At 38.1% G+C, this 17,542-nt stretch overlaps 1 protein-coding gene and 1 non-coding gene across 5 annotated transcripts in view; one reads left to right on the plus strand and one right to left on the minus strand.

The window, feature by feature from the left end:
* LRRC4C (leucine rich repeat containing 4C) overlaps positions 1-17,542 on the plus strand; it is a 1,189,131-nt gene that overhangs the window by 372,591 nt on the left and 798,998 nt on the right. The gene's annotated exons all lie outside the window — the stretch shown is intronic.
* On the minus strand, positions 17,245-17,439 carry LOC112829824 (U2 spliceosomal RNA). Its single transcript, XR_003209749.1, has one exon. It is a non-coding gene; the product is annotated as a U2 spliceosomal RNA (small nuclear RNA).

The raw sequence follows: 17,542 nt of genomic DNA on the forward strand, positions 1-17,542 counted from the left end.
TTTTGTTTGCTTTCATGGCCAAGAACTGTCACAGTCTTAGTCTATTTAATTTTCTCTGTAGTACAGTAATGAGGACGGGTAAGTGGCTTTTTTTCTAAACCACTTTTCAACAGGAAACTAAGTTTGTCATTTCATGAGAGTTACTGATCACAGCAGTGACCAGCGGAGAATGACAGACTATTCTGGGTGTGTCACTAGTCTCGCTCCCAGCTAACTGGTTCATTGATGCACAGTGGTCAGCCTCAAGATGTGCACAATTTAAATTCTTGTTGAAACAAAATTAGAAATAACTATAAGCCGGGGCACCTGGGTGGCTCAGTCGCTAAGCTTCTGCCTTCGGCTCAGGTCATGATCCCAGGGTCCTGAGATCGAGCCCCGCATTGAGCTCCCTGCTCGGCGGGAAGCCTGCTTGCTTCTCCCTCTCCCACTCCCCCTGCTTGTGTTCCCTCTCTTGCTGTCTCTCCCTCTGTCAAATAAATGAATAAAATCTTTAAAAAAAAAAAAAAAGAAATAACTATAAGCCATGGATCTACAGAGTTGCTTTGGAATACCCTAAACCATGACTGTTCTATCCCCTTTTGCCATCACATTTTAACAAGTGATTTCTTTAATCTCTTCTCTTCTCTGCCCTGGAGTCAGACACTGTTTGATATCAGTAGAGCTGGTCACATAACACATACATAGCCCCTAAGGAGTGTTCTGTTTTCATATTCCCTCTGGGGCCTAAGAATTAGAGTCAGAAAGGCATAATAAATGGTCCCTTCACTTATTAGTTGTATGATCTAGGTTATTTAGTCTCACTAAGTCTGTGTCCTTGTCTGTAAAAAAAAAAAAAAAAAGAAAGAAAGAAAAAGAAGAAAAGAAAAAAAGGCAATGATACTTTCCTTACATTGTGGTTATAAAGAGGAAAAGAGATGAGCTGTGGTACAAAGCGGTGGTACAAAGTACTAACCCAAAACCTAACACTAAAAACACATTGGTTAGTGTTAAATTCATGTTGCTATAAGGATGAAACATAATTTTTATTAGCATTTCTAAGAACAAATTAACCATTAAAGTTTTTGAAACGAAGATGTTAACCATGAATATAGCCAGTTCAAATATTATACTAATAAAGCAGAACTAGTTTCTCTGCTCTTTTTCTTTCTATTCATCAGCTTGCTGGTCTTTAGATTTTAGGTTTTTATCCTGGATAAAAAGTGAAAGGCATATGTGGTTCTGTAAATTTTGTGTTTATTACTTGCTTCTATTAGAAGCAATGGCCACAAATTGAGAAGGGTATTGTGAATTTTGTATGTACTTAAAATTTACCATCTGGAAGGTAACATTATTCCCTGGAGTGGAAAATACCCACAGGGTGTTCTTTGACTCATCTCATCAAAGGCTCACCTCTCACTGAGCTAGGAAAATAATTTCCAGATGGAAGTCAGCACCCTACAATAGCTGTGCCTTCCCTGCCTTACGTAGAGATTGCTAATCCAGTCTGGACAGGCAATCCTTGAGACCTCACATCACATGAGATATTTGCTTTTTCCCACCAAAGCTTTATGAACTCATCATTTGCCTTCTCTAATCCATTCAACACCAAGGGAACATATATCTTTACTTGAAGTTAGCAGGGGCTCCCAGAAAAAGAGGGACATTTGGACATGGCAGACTAAAGACACAAACATCCAACCTATCTTCCTCTCGCCATGATCTGGATTTCTCCGTCCACTCAGTAACAAATGTTGAGTAGTAATTATCTTTCTCCTAACTTGCTTTCAAATGTCTGGAGAGTGTACATATTCCCATGGAAGTGCAACAGGTTGGAGAAGTATAAAAAGGGGAAGGAAAGAGTGGGTCTGTCCTGATAATTGGCCATTAATGAGGCTACATGGGCTTGCCAGTTAACCAATCAAGCTGCCTCAGTTTCCTCACAACAAAATGAAGTCAAGTAGAAAACTTGTAAGATTTCTTCCAACTCTAAATTCTGTATGTAATTAAGAAGAAATAGCCTTTGTCTTAGCATAAAATTTATGAGATTAAATGACATCAGTATACAGTCTTGGCCAGTAAACAGCAACCAAAGTGGGGGAAAAATCAGTGATGAGGAATGATTTTCAAGAAATGCTTGTAGAAATGGATGGCAGGAAGCATCTAACTAAAGCTCAAGAAAAATGAACGTTAATTATAAAGAAAGCTCAATGCTAAATATTCAAGAGAGAAGAACAATAGGCCTCGGGGGCTCTTTCTTATCCCACATGCTGAAATGCCCCTGTAGCTTTTCTGGTACAGAAAAGATATTCCAGAAGAGACTTGGCTCAATACAAGTACACTGAACCACAAAATAACATGAAATTCATAGGCAATTTAAATGTCTTTTAGCTGGTGGATATGTTAATTTCAGTGGAGGCATCTTGAAGACAGTTTTTCTCTACCAATGTGTCATAAAATTCCATTCCAAGTAATTTGTTATGAATTGGGTAAGAATTTACTCTGTTCTGAACTTTGGACATCTACTTAACACTTTTATATCCGAGCATGGTTTGTACATGTGTATTGTTACCATTTACATTTGTAAGTTCCCTGATGGCCATTAACAAATTTGATTCTACTGTTATTCCCACTGAGAACTAGCTCCAGTCTGGTCAAAGGGATATCACTCCAAAAACTTTCTCTCATTATTTTGGAGTCAAGAAACTAGTCAAGATAAACAATGGACATTTGGGGAAAGACTACTCTGTGCTGATTTCCTGATTTCTTTTTCGATGCTAAACCGTTGTCCAGATGATTTTGATGAATTCTTTGGCAAAAACATTATCCTACATTTACACCAAAGATTCCCTTTGTTTTATTTATTTCTACCACTATGGCATGGTGCAAAGATTTTCTTCAGGTCTTCCTTTTGTGAGTAAAATTGCACTTGCACTTCTGTAATGTACCACCAATAACATTATTAATCAGTCTGTCTAGTTCAGATTTTCTTGAGGACATATGACACCTATGAATTAGCTTGTAAGATATCACCCACAGGAAATGACAGTTCACAGATTATCAAAATGCAGGAGTCTTCCTTCTACTGCACTATATTATGTTTGCATGACGGTGGGTTGGGGAGTTCCATATATGTTGTGATTTTGTAAAGTCTTTTGACCTATCATTTCAAGGTTCTCATCCATCAAATGGGGATGATGAAACTTTATCTATCATTCTTGATGTTTGTGAGGATCGGGTAAGAAATGTGCTAAAAAGCCATGGAAACTATATAACCTTGAACAATGTCCACTAATGATTTAGACTCTTGTTATGCACGATGATTTAGTATCTATATGGTTTTGCCTTTTTTATATCATAATGGTAAAAAAAAAAAAAGACGTCATAGTTTAGTGTCAGACAGCTGTGCGTACAATGGCTCATTTTATCACTATTTGTTCTTGGCTAATTTGCCTTGTTTCGCTAACCTCAGCTTTCCCATCTGTAAAATGGACATAAGAATGACTAAGTATTCTGAAGGTATAACTGGGATAATGCATACAAATTACTTAGCCTGACACAGAGTAGGTACTGAAATACTAGATATAGATATCTATGTAATAGATATATCAATAGGTAAAGATATCAATAATAGACTTGGAAAGCAAGTGGGGAGAATAAGCCTTGATACAAATTTCCTTAAACAGAAGAATACAGGTGACATTTAATGTTTTCAATTAATAAAATGCCTTACTCACATCCAGCATCTTATTGGGACAGGGAAGAGTGCTTATAATTCAATAACATGCTTTCTAGGCATGTTGATGTTTTGGTCTAAGGCCATAAAGTGCAAGAGCCAAGAGGATTTGAGTGTCTCTTCCTAGAATTTGCCTATTTGGGGAGCCAAGTCAACCTCAGAGAATTATGTCCTCCCATGTCCATTCTAGGTACTGCTGAAACATGAGAAGGGACAGGTCAACCCTCTCCAGTCAGACACTCCAGATGAAATCCCTTCCCTCATATCCCTTCTTATAATGCCAAAAGGTTCCATTCTGTGTCATCCTTTTGGATTTCTCTGAGGCTCAAATAAAACAAAGAAACAAAAAAGAGGTGGCAATAGTTCGTTGGAATGCAAAGGTACAGACCAGGGGATCCTTTTATCTAGTAGTTTTTCATGGCTCACAATTACTATCCATGCCGATTAGAGCAAGATAAATGTCTTTCCATGTGGTAAGAACTGAGACACAGCTGCTCCTTTACTACTAGTCGTTTGTGTCCGTGATTTGTCTGAGGTTTTTCATCTATTATTTCACCCAGGATAGAAACATTTAACAGAAAAAGAAGATATCCCTGTGACTGACACAAATTAACACGTGAAATATGGGTCAGCATGCAACTCTATTATTCTGTTGCGCATTAGCAAACTGGAGATTTCATTACCCGGCACAGTTCCCTGAAGATCTAAGAGAAAAATGATGTGGGTGAACCACAGAGAAATATTAGAGAGAAGATGATGAAGAAGGGAGCTCAGGGAGGTGGAGAGAGCAGAGTTGCAGCAAGGAAATGTGCATTAGACAGTGAATTATGCTTCAATTTTAATCTTTCCACCTACACTCCGTATGCTCTCTCCATGTGGCTCATTTTTGCTCCGACTTTTTTTAAAGTAACTTAAAATTATAAATTGGAGAGTTTTGTTTTCTGAAGGGACATAAAGTTAGATGCCTATAAAGGGACTGAGAGGTCAGATTTGGGTGATTGTTCATTGTATCAGATGACAGACAGACCTTTAAGCAAATCCTTGTTCTCCAGAATGCCACACCTGCACGCTCCTCCCACTGAAGGTCTTTGCCTCTGTTTAGGAGCATTGTAACTACAACTCAGGACCCAGGTATATCAGAAACCCAACAGACATTCTATCGTTTATCAAAGACTTATCACCGTGGGGCAAGGAGCCTGCCCTTTATCAAAGAAGAAACATTCAAGACACGGAAAGGTTAAAAAATAAACTCAGAATTACAAATCTTTTAGTTGGAAATGGATTGCAGCTCTTTTTCTTCCTCTTCTTTAATTTAGGGATTTATGCTGGAGCATTTAGGTGGGTAAATTCTTGTCAGCCTATTTTGATTTGGGAAATGAATCTTAGGACAGTTGTAGAAAGCCAACAAATGGGACCCCTACAAATTTCAAAAGCATACACATGTGTGAGTATATTGCATGGGTGAGTGAGTGTATTTGTGAGTATATACCTGCATATAATTGTGAGCATGTGTGAATGTTGAGTGTAAATGTGTAAGTATGCATGAACGGTGTGCATCTACACATTCCGGTGTGTGTGAATTGTGCAGGTTTGTGTGTGGGTATATGAGTGTGCATGTGTGTCTCATTGTGGATTATAATTCAGTCACTGACTGTGACTTCTCTTCACTTGTAATGATCATGTAGCAGGCATAATTTATATGATAATGTTTTGTGAGATCTACAGTGTTATACATTTCATTATGATGGAAACCTGCTTAAAACCATAATTTTAAAGTTTTAAGAATGGAACAGCACAAGTCTATCGCCCTACCATCTGAATGTCTGTATGTGGTTAAGTCCCATCTAGAACATTTACATATGTATACGTATGAAACAGAACTTTTATGTACTCTCTGTCCTTCCTAGCTCATGAGCTTTGCTTTCTCAAATAATCTGAAGAGGCATCTTTAGTAACATTAAAATGAACCCCTTTGCCCAATTATCCCCCACCCCAGCTTGGCATCAATAACAGTAGCCATTCTTGCTAAGATTTCCCCGTTAATATTTTTCAGTTTTGGAAGAAGATACTCCTTTCTGTGCAGAAAACTGGATTTATGAAGGTGTTTCAAATAGGATGGTTCTCACTTCTCAAAACATATTTGCTATAATATTCCAGGAAAGCACATCCTCTTGTTGGTGACCTCTTAAATTCTCTTAAAAGATAAAACTGAGGTATATTAAAAATTTTAAGGATTTTTAAGCAAAAATCTATTTGAATGGGGTAGCATTCAATTTAGCAGACAGGAAGGAGCTCTGAGGAGCTATAGAAAATGAAAGACTTTTATAGGCAGAAAGGAGCAGGAACAAGGAAGTTATACTGTCAAAAAAATGGGTTGGCTATTGCAAGGTTACTTTCCTATAGGGGATGGCAGAGGTTTATCAGGCAGATTACCTAACTGGTACTGATCAGGCTACTCTTGATGGAATGGCTTAAGATTCCACTTCTGGGAGAGCCAGAAGTGTAATTGGTGACACGCAGCTAAGCATAGAAGACTCCATTTGGGCCTGTTACCTTGTTTTAACAATTCTAGAATTTATCTCAATAGCAATCCTTTAGTGCAATAAAAATTTCCCCTACTTATATCAGACCTTTTTCAATCCCAGTGGCGTGAATATATCTGCACAGAACATAGATGCTGGTTGGGGTTATATGCAGCTTACTCTAAAATATCAAAATGAACAAACAAAAAAACAAATTTTAAACAAAGGAGAGGCTCCAGCTTCTTAGGAAATTTCTTAGGAAATTTCATCTAGCTTCAAGGGTCATTAAATACCAAAGAAAGTTCTTGTATGTTTAATCAGAAGGAATACTTTGGATTGAATTGAGTCAATATTAAACCCTTTGATTTTCTCAAATGTCACACTTTGTATACATTGGAGGTGTTTAGAAAGAGGATGGCAAGCAGCGTTTGGAATTTTAGTTTATGGTTGGGAAGTTTTTATCACAAGCCTGAAGGCTTTTTCTTTACTTGGATTCCTTTTTGTTGACGTATGGAGGCTAAGAGTCTATCAGAGACTAAGAAAATTGCTGCAGTGAAATGTATGTTTCAGTTGAGAATTGTTATTGAGAGAGAACCATGCATTAAGTTAGGGTGCTTTGAACCCTTGAGTAAGTATTTGGTATGTGTGCCGTCTTTGTTAAAGCCAGTGTGTGCACGCCTGTATGTGCATGCATATACGCCTACATACATAATTTAAGAGACTTAGGTTTTGAAGGACCTGGGAAATCTTAGGACTCTGCATACAGTGGATATTCCCTGAATTCTTGCTTATTGAGTGTCTCACTGGTCCCATGGTTCTTGATTTTTTTTTTTTTTGAGATATGCATTTGTTAAAAAATGTGATAAAACTAATCCTGAGAAAAAGCCACATATAAACGTATACACAATTTTTTATAAAATGGCCAGGGAATTAAGGATCCACTAAAGCCTATCTGCACTCTCTCCCATACCAAGTCAATTCCTTTTTCCGCACAAGCAGAAGCTGAGACCTAGAGGTCAAATGAGTAAAGGGCCTGGGGTAAATAATAGGGAATAGGGAGGCCTGTGGCAAGTTGAAGAGCACATAAACCTCCTAAAGGGGGGTCTTCACTCCAGCCAGTTGTTGGCAGGTGGGAAAGCAGACCCAGTGCCATCAGATTTCCTGGTAAGTCAAGAGAAGTCTATAAGAAACATTCGCTGAATGTCAAATTTCTTAATTTTAAATAGCAACAACTCATTCCAGTTATTAAAAAAATACATTGAACTAGCCAAACAAAGAAACAAAAAAACAAAACTATCCTAACAGCCTGTTTCTAGATATAGGCCAACAGCTATTTCTCTTTCAAATACTGTACTTCATATATGTTGAGATTGTCCCATTCATATTATAAATATTCATTAAGCTTTATTATATTCAAAACCCTGGGCCAAGCTCTGTAAAAAGAATAAAGATGAATACATGAATATTTGCTATCCCTGAAATTAATGCAGGAATCTTAATACATAATAGACAAAAAAGGTCATGTAGATGTTTATGTGGAGAAAACATTTAGTAATATAGGAAAAAAAAAAAACACCTACAATGTGCTGGGTCCTTTGATGGTTTGCTGAGTTTCTATCACGTTAACCCACTTGACCTGGCATGCAGCAGGGTTATACCTCCTGCTAAAGTCCACAATTGTTCTCTCTTTGTCTAGTCTGAAGCCTACTTCAGACCCTTTTTGATTTGATGGTGGAACTGGGGAGTGATACATGCTCCTGTGGACATATGAAACTCTATGGAAAGAGACTTGGCAGGAAAAAAAAAAAAGAAATAGTCTTCAATCCTCATTTTTTTTTTCCTTTACCTGCCCCATAGTGTGATGGTCCTACAGCAGTTACAAATGGAGAGATTCCCCTCCAGCCAGAATCTTTACAATAGTAGTGCATGCATGGATCATTCTGCAAAAGAAAATATCCAATTCATTCATATTTTAAAACTGACAGGGTATGTTTAAAGTCAACTCTGCAATGCCTGCCTTACACATTATTATTAAGACAAGTATTTGTGAGTGGACTTTCTTTATGTGGACTGAATGTATATTTATATGTGTGTGTGTGTGTGTGTGTGTGTGTGTGTGTACGTTTCCTTCACGTTTCCAGTTCAGAGGAGTGAATGCATATTTCTTTTCTTGTTTTCTTGGGTTTATAAACTTCTACAAGGCCCCTAGAGACCATCTCCAAATGTCCATGTGGCCAAAAGTTGACTTAGGTCCTCTCTATTACTCTTCTTTTTGATTCTCCATCATTAGAAGAAACCACCTCTCACCTTTTGGAGTATGTGGTAGTGCCAGATTTAGGAGTAGGCAGGAGGAGAAATTCTAGCTGAAATTAGAAGGATTGGAGGAGGCAAATACAAGAGAAACAAGACTAAGGAAGTGTCTCATCCAGGGATTTTAGAACCTGGTGGGAAATTAGCACTGGTGATGTAAATGAGGTTAGGGAAATTAAGAGGATTAACTGGCTTGCAGGGATTTATATAAAAATAAAGAAAAGATCACTGAAAACCTTTGGGATCTGCTCCCCCTCAATAGTTAAAGCTGTTTTTTTTCTAGGTAGGGGTGTATGTGTGTGTGTGCGCGTGCGCATTCCTCTTGTTTTGCCATGACTTCTGATTTGAAAGCCTTGGACCAGTAATTACAAATTGCTCTCAGAGCCTGTTTTGGTTCTTTCTTCCTCACTGTGCACCTATGGCCAGAGGCTGACATCTGGGGAAGCCTGTCCGCCTCATTGCTGTGTTGTAACTTGTATTGTTATTAATGGTCACTGGCTGCAGTCTAAGGGAAAGGTGTATTTACAGCCTTCCCAACCTGTTTTAGATTTCCAAAAATCTAAACTATAGACACTGCCTTAGAAATAATTATTTTTATGGACAGTTCCTCTGTGGTGGCCAGACAGGTTTCGCAGTGGTGGCTGTTCTTTAGTCATGGACTAAGCGTAAAGTTGAAGCATTAATTGAGCTTTGGATCGTATTGCCTAAGAAATTTTAAACATCAAAATAGTAGGAAAATTCATGTGAGCGACAACATAGACAGCCTTTAACATTTTCAGGGCTAACCCAAGAAAGTCTCAGGGAAACCGGGATGAGATGGTCAGCCACTCCGTAGGTGAGCCCCGAGAACGTAATGGGGTGAAAGCACAGGGACTGTTGAGGTCTGTCCCAGCTCCATCCTCTCTGTTAGCCATCTATAACATGGTGACTGCTCTCACACCTGTCTCACTGCACTAGCTTCTAGCGCTGCTCCTATTTCCTCTCTTTGGTGCTTAAACTTACCTGAGACTAGTTAATGCAGCTGGCCATTTCATCTTCAGGCTGGAGGCTGGTTTCTTCCTCCCGTGTTCTAGTTTTTCAGGCCATATCACTATGAACTAACCTCTGAAATGACCTCAGAGTTCTTCTGCCCTAGTCTTCCCCATGAGCCACCTAAGCAAGTATAACAACTCAGCTAAGTCTTGTATGCATCTGTAGACTTGTCTTACCTGGGTTGGCTGGACAACCAAAAAAACGGGGCTTTGACTGGGAACAGAGCCCTGCAGATACGCATATCAAAAATAGATGCTACTGTTTGAAAAAGTGTACTGGTAACATTTCATTGTATCCAGTATGCATTTTTTTTCCTAGTCCAGAGGATGGAGGCATAGGCTTTATAAAATACCACTGTTTATGGGAAATGATACTCACCTGTATGTTGAGTGTGGCTGAATGGTGATAATTTAATGTTCTACTTTGATGGAATTATCTTCATGAGTACTTAATTAAAATGAGTAAAGCAAATGCATTAACCATAACTAATTTAAATTATAACCCAGATGTGAAAAGTTATTGCAATATATTATTACATTATTTTTCTTTTCTTTCAGTTACTAAATTGTGACTGACATCTACGGTGTCTGTTGAATGGAAAGAACTAGGTTTTCTTCTTGGGCTAGATACTTTCAATGCTTTAGTATTTGTACTATAGAGTAGCGTTGGATCTGTCAGACCTATTGATAAACTGTTTTGGGAGGAAATGATGAACTGGTTCAAGGATTCTAGTAATAGACAATATTGCAAATTTTTGTGACACAGTTTTTATCAAAATGGAAATGTTAGAACAACTGACAAGAAAACCAACTGCAGTGGAAGGTTGCAATCAAATCTTTCTCTTTGGGGGTTTACAAGGAATTTTCAGTTTGGAGCAAGATTTTCAAGTCTGTTTTAGGGATCATATAGGTAGGTGGGTGTTAACTGCATAACAGAGAAAGAAAAGTGAAACAGATTTCACTTCTTCCCAGAATTTTGATATATATTACTTCAATCTGAAGATCCAGCTCCGTAAGAATCAAGCCTGACTATTGCCTCCCTTGGTAACCCAGTAGAAGTTCTGGAATTAATTTCCTGCCAAAGGCTTGAGGTTTTTAAGTCTGGAGTGAACTTCTAATACTTACAAGTCCATTAAGCTGTGGCTTTTCCCAAAACTCCCACTGTACGTCTCATATGCCTAGGTTATCTTTTCCTTGTGTTTAGTCCCTCCCTGGTTTCCTGATGGAATTAAAGACCTTCCTTGAATCCTCAGCTCAGCTGGGGATCTGACAACCTACCTGACCCTTGAACCATTTTGTCCCCAAGGAGATTTTTTGAAATCATGGGTTTTTCTTTCACTCTGTTGTACTTTACTAACCAAAGCAATAATGGTATAACCTACTGGTATCACATTTGCTCCGAGATGGTGCCTGGCATATTTTCATAACAGAGCATCCTCCTTTGATATGGGTAACAACCCAACTTATGCTTACTTTCTGGAACTTGGCTTCTTGGATGGCTCGTCTTCCAAATTGACGTGTATTGCTATAGTATCTGAATCCCAGTTTTGCCTGGTCTTAGTTTTCTTTTTTCTTTGTACTGGACTTCATGAGCACCCAGCACGTCCTAATACTGAGCACATCTAGGTTATCAAGATGTACCTTTAATAGTTTATTTTGTGGCAAGCTGCTTTGGTGGGCATATTACTGCATCCAGAGAGGGCCTCGGGTATAATGTTAGATCTATGATTTGTTAGCTCTATAACCTTGTCAAGTTATTTAAACTCTGAGCCACTTTTCCCTCATGTTTGAATAATAATAATAATAATAATAATAATAATCCCTAGAACTTTTGTTTTACAAATTAAAAAGAAAGTGACATACATAAATAGTCCTTTGTAATCTGCATTAGATATTTCTTTTTTATTTAGGAAAGATAGAGTGGATGCTCACAATAGTATAAGTACTACTCTAGTACTTGCAGTGATGGGGGGAAGTGACATGATCACAGCCCAGAGATTTTACGGTCTGGAAGGGAAGCAGGATGGTGGCGGTGTTAATTTCAGTATGTAGTAGCAGTTTCTGGAGTAACTGTGAGCCATTGCTTGACCTTTGGCCTCTTCAGGCACATGGTACAAATACCTATTAATCATTTTCAGTGATCAACTTCAGGTGGAGAACACTTCAGCTCTAAGAAGTCTTGTGAAAAGTAAGAACATGACTTTTCTTAAAAGCTACCTGGTGTAAGCAGTATCGTAGACAAAGTTCTGCATTGGTAATTTATACCAATGCATCTTACATTTCCTTTAGTGGGCCTAATTAAAGTGAGATGAGGAAAAAGCAAAAGAAAGGCATAGGATTTTCAAACACAGGACAATTTTGGGAATGCAAATGTACTTTTAAATGTTTTAAACCTAATAGCTGGCCCTGTGTATAATGAGAGTTTTAGAATGTATGTATATTCTCTCTCTTTACCTCCCCCCACACACGCATACCCATACGTTTGTCCTTTCTCTTATATTCTGATGTTAGCCTTGTTCCAAGCGCTCTTTTTTTCTTAAGATTTTATTTATTTATTTGATAGAGAGAGACATAGCAAGAGAGAGAACACAAGCAGGGGGAGTGGGAGAGGGAGAAGCAGGCTTCCTGCGGAGCAGGGAGTCCGATGCGGGGCTCGATCCCAGGACAAACGCTTAACGACGGAGCCACCCAGGTGCCCGACTGAGCCACTCAGGCGCCCATGTTCCAAGAGCTCTTATGCAAACAGAATGTAAGCAAGAAATTTATCTTGAAATCATATGTGATAGTAGAAAACAAGGTCTCATGTTTGAAAGGTTTCCCCAGGGGCTCATGGTTTAGTTTCACAGTCCATGTTTTTTTGGCATTCAATGGCAAAAAAGATGTTATGCTCGTCACTGTAGGCTGTTCTATGACTTTAGGTTGGGAGATTTACACGGTATCTTTGGTACCATGGGAAGCATCCTCCTGCAATTCTGCCTAGGCTTTTCATACAGTGAAAGGTCAGTCCCTAAGGGTATCACTGAGGTTATGATACAGGTCTGAACTTGATCAAATACAACATTGCGAAAACCTTGAGGATTCCTTTTGAGGCTTCTGGCACTAAATCACTCTCCCATTTTCTCCCTTAAGTTCAATATTTTAACTCTGTTCTCTTGAGGAATAAATAGTGGCATGCCTAGTATAGTTTGGCATGTAAAAGTGAATTAAAAGCTTATAGAAAGTGTGTCCCATTGTTTTCTGCATATCTATGCCTTTTTCACTGCTATGCTTTCCATATTTTAAATTACCAGTATTAACAGCTATTTATTGCAAATTTTAATTATGCATGTTTTTACAGCCTATATAATATATGGCCATTTCAAAAGGCTTATGAGTATGGAGTTGCAAAAAATACATACCAAGTTATATTTCTTGATGTTGTTTCCTCTTTTCCCCTTCCAGTACCCCAGCTTTTCTTAGCTTGACAAAATCTTACTTGTCCTCAAGAATCCTCTCTCCTAGGAACCTATTTTATCTCTTCCGTCCTACCGAGTGTGGGTTGTATGACCCTCCCCTGAGTTTCTTGAGCACCCCTTCCACACCTACATTATTTATTCTTTTGTTTATTCACTCACATATCCTTTCCTTAAACATATATTGAATGTTTACAATGCCCTAGAATTTTCTATATTGATGTTACCTGTTTACAATAGTCTTCCCCACTGTTCTATAACCATTTAAAATGCAGAGATCGAGTCTGATTTATCTTCTAATCCCCAGGTACCAAGCCGATTCTAGAGACGGTAGATGCTTTTAATAAATGTTTGTTGTACTGAGTCACTGATAGAAGCTGTGGGTAGTTTTACCAAAGGTAATCTAATTACAAGGGTAAATGAGCCAGTGTACTGTGTATTACAATTAAATCATTTGATCATTATGATTTGTAAATATGTTCAAAATTGTTCTCTACACTTTCTCTGAATGGGAAGCATACTTACTGCATAAAGCTAAAGTGAAAAAATGGTAGCAGCCTAAATGAAAATGCAAAAGAGTTGGAGGTCTCAAACCTGCAGTTCTTGAGGAATCTCCTCCTCAGAATATATTTTGTTTGACTCTTTGATAGGCCCACATAGTGTTTTAGAGGACGTAAAAGTAGGCAGGTGTTATGCTTACATAAGTATACACACAGTTCACCATCCACTGCCTTCCTGACTGCATATGCTAAATCTACGTTCCCTACAGGTGTTTGAGTTTGGGTCCTCTACTCTGTGGTTTACAAAAGGGCTGCCATGAATAAAACCTGCTGCTTTGTCAGCGCATCTGTTCCGTCTTGATGTCATGGACTTGTTTAGGCAACATTGTACTACCCAAAACAGGCTTTTGTGTCAATGTAACAAATCATTTCTCAGTTAATCTCTCTTTGGGATGAAAGATACAGTTCATTGGTAAAATATTTCTTAGCAGTGTTTTTCGTAAGCGCATACGAACACCCAAATGCATATGGAGTGGTTTCCCCTTATCTGCTGTTTCGCTTTCCGTGGTTTCAGTTACCTGCAGTCAACTTCGATCTGGAAGCAGCTGAGTTTCCTCTGCTTCCGTAGTATCAGAAGGTCCGTAGTAGCCTCACATTAAGTCACAGCGCCTGCATCCATCCCCTCGCTTCATCGTATCACGTAGGTATTTTATCATTTCACATCATCATGGGAAGGGTGAGTACAGCACAATCAGATATTTTGAGAGAGAGAGAGACCATATTCACATAACTTTTATTATAGTATATTATTATAATTGCTCGATTTTATTATTTGTGACTATTAATCTCTTAATGAGCCTAATTTATAAACTAAATTTTGTCATAGGTACGTATGTAGAGAGGACAGAGCACAGTACATATTGAGTTCAGTACTGTCTTCAGTTGAAGGCATCCACTGGGGGTCTTGGAATGTCTCCCCTGTGGATAGGAGGGACTACTGTACATGAATGGATATACACATATATGCATGATGCCAGTTCTCAAACCATGATAAATTATAAATTTATCATATAATCTTGTGTCAACTCTAAATCTTCTCTTTATCAGTAGAGGATCTTTTGAATCTCATAAATCAGTTCCTATGAAAATGATAGTTTATTTCAGTTTAAAAGATCAAGTAATATATAGGCACACATAGAAAAGGAAAGGGTCAGGGCGCCTGGGTGGCTTAGTCGGTTAAGCTGCTGACTCTTGATTTTGGTTCAGGTCATGATCTCAGGCTTCTGGGATCCAGCCCTGCACAGGGCTCCCTGCTCAGTGGGGGGTCTGCTTCTCCCTGTGCCCCTCCTCCCACTTGTGCTTTCTCTCTCTCAAATAAAGAAATAAAATCTTAAAAAAAAAAAAAAAAAGAAAGGGGCAGTCCAGAAGAGATTGCATGAACAAAGATTCAGAAGGGTAAAACGATTTGACCTGTGAGCAACTAGGATGTTGAAAGAGGCTGGACTTGTTGAGTCCTCTTCAAAAGACTCTGAATGGCATAGTAAAGAGTTTGGGTTTGGTCTGTTGCATAGCCCTCTGAGTGTGTGTTTTAAATACTAAAAATAATTTCCATTTTAGAAAGGGAGACAACAGCATTGTGGAGGATAAATTAAAGGTGCGACTGAAGGAGGTAAGTGAAAAGGAATTGCAGTAATACTGGTGAGGAGGGGATTGGCAGTAGATGAAGAGCAAAGAGATGAATTTTGAGAGACTGATCCTTTGTAGAGAAAATGGGAAAGATGTAGATGTAAATTAGCTTTTTTCTAAAGTCGATTAAAAAAATTCAAGAGCTTGGTCCCATCTCCTCCCAAATATTTGCAGATTTTTTTTTAAGATAGTTACACTGGTACTGATATTAGTTACCAGGTTAGTTACAAAACATTTAAATATTTGTATTTCAATTACACATAAAAAGCCAGATGATTCTCCCACCTTAAGAAATGGCATTCCTAAGAGGGTTGCCTTTGGTTAAAATGATGTGAATTGGTTTTATCAACAAATAGCATCTCCTTTGTGTTAGGTACAGTTCTAGGCCTTTGCCACAGAAGTGATTAGGAATTCCCACTATTAATTTCTAATGTGCTTTCTTGGATTGTAAATTAATACTTTAATTTTTATACACTGTAAATAAAGAATACCACTCCAGTGGTATTTGAATGTGAGAGCAGCACCAAACAAAACTAAATAATTCAAAACTGTTTCATCTCACTCTCAAAAGTGATTGTGAATGAACAAGAAAAAGCCCAAAGTCCAAATTATTGAAAGAGCAAATGCCAAAAGCACATGGCCCTCAACATTATGCAGACTGAGTTATTGATATTTTAATTAATCATACCGAGTTTGACTGATTTAAATTTTATCCTATCTTTAGGAAAATTCTTAGAATCTTCTTATGATTATTTAAATAAAACAGTTGTTTTCCAAAGAGTGAGTTATAATAAATAAGTAAGCTAATTCACATTAAGTATTTGGAGAATAATGGTGTGCATGGTCATTATGAACACATAAAAAAAGAACATTAAAATTATTGTAAAATTATTGTGATAATTCAATGCTTCGTTCTAACTGTTCTTTGTTTGGTGACCTTATTAGTTATCTGTGTGGTAGGACATGTGAGCGCATTATTTCATAACCTTCTGAGTACTAAGTTTCAGATTGTTTTTTAATTAGCATTTTAATTGCTCATCAAAGTAATTGAAAACAGAGTCAGAAAATGGAGCATTTGCTAATCCCTTTGGTACCAGTCAATGCTAAGTTTTCTCAAGGTCAAGTGCCTTTCCATAGTACTAATGGAAGCTTGCATTGCTTTGAGCTCCCTGACACATGATATGGCAATTCTGGAGTTGGCATTTTTGAGAGTAAGGGATTTTTCTTCCTTTTTCCTTTCTGAGATTTTAGCTTATTAAGAAAGAAAGCTGAGTGGATCATTCTACAATGAAAAAACAGGAGACAGGGAATATTCCCTGTGGTCAAGATTAGGTCAGATTAGAGTAGACATTTGCTACCTTAGTTGAGATGTGAGCTTGTTGGATCAATGCTGGGCTGTTTGTGAAAAAGAGAGATCTGACATGATTTATGCATTTTTTTTTAAGAAAATACTTAGTGCCTTCTGTGTTACAAACACTAGGCTGGCAACAAGCAAGATACACGTTCTGACTACCAAAGGTAAAGAGCAATAATTTTTGTTATCTTATAGACTACACAGGGAACTGCACCCACTCCCACCAAGTGGAGAATAAACACATGGAAGACACACCTCCAAATGAATCCTAGAAAGTTGAGCCGTGTAGTGCAGTGGCTAAGTGCTTAGACCCTGGCATGAAGTTGAGCAGTGTAGTGCAGTGGCTAAGTGCTTCGACCCTGGCATGAAGTTGAGCAGTGTAGTGCAGTGGCTAAGTGCTCAGACCCTGGCATGAAGTTGAGCAGTGTAGTGCAGTGGCTAAGTGCTTCAACCCTGGCATGAAGTTGCTGAGCTGTGACTAACAGGACTGCCATCTACTTGCTATGTCATCTCTCTGTGCCTCAGTTTCCTCACTGATGACACAGGGATGTAGGGATGTGTCTCTGAAAACCATTGTGAGGATTCAGGGAATTAGTATTTGTAAAGTTTTAGAATCATCCTTGGAACATTTCAGTAACATTTTACTTTATTATTTTGACAATGAATACAAGATTAGTCCAGTGTGATGCCCATGGCATGAAGACCAAGATTTCATGGCAAAATGTAATGATGTAATGTATGGTGATTAACATAACAACAAAAAAATTTAAAGAAAAAAATGTGTGTTGCTGTTAAAAAGTAAACATCTCAGTCCTGAAAACATGATCCAGGTCATTCTACACTTGATCTTAGCCAAAAGGCTGAGAAGCGATGATCCAGGTCATTCTTGCTGATTTAAGCTGCTTAGTTATTCCTTCACTAGGATGTGAAATTTTTCTTTCTCAGGCATATGCCTGTGCTTACCTTCTGGCTAAT

This window comes from Callorhinus ursinus, unplaced genomic scaffold (genome assembly GCF_003265705.2).
Source record: "Callorhinus ursinus isolate GAN/ISIS: 27379988/994484 unplaced genomic scaffold, GSC_fseal_2.0 scaffold21, whole genome shotgun sequence".
Lineage (NCBI taxonomy): Eukaryota > Metazoa > Chordata > Mammalia > Carnivora > Otariidae > Callorhinus > Callorhinus ursinus.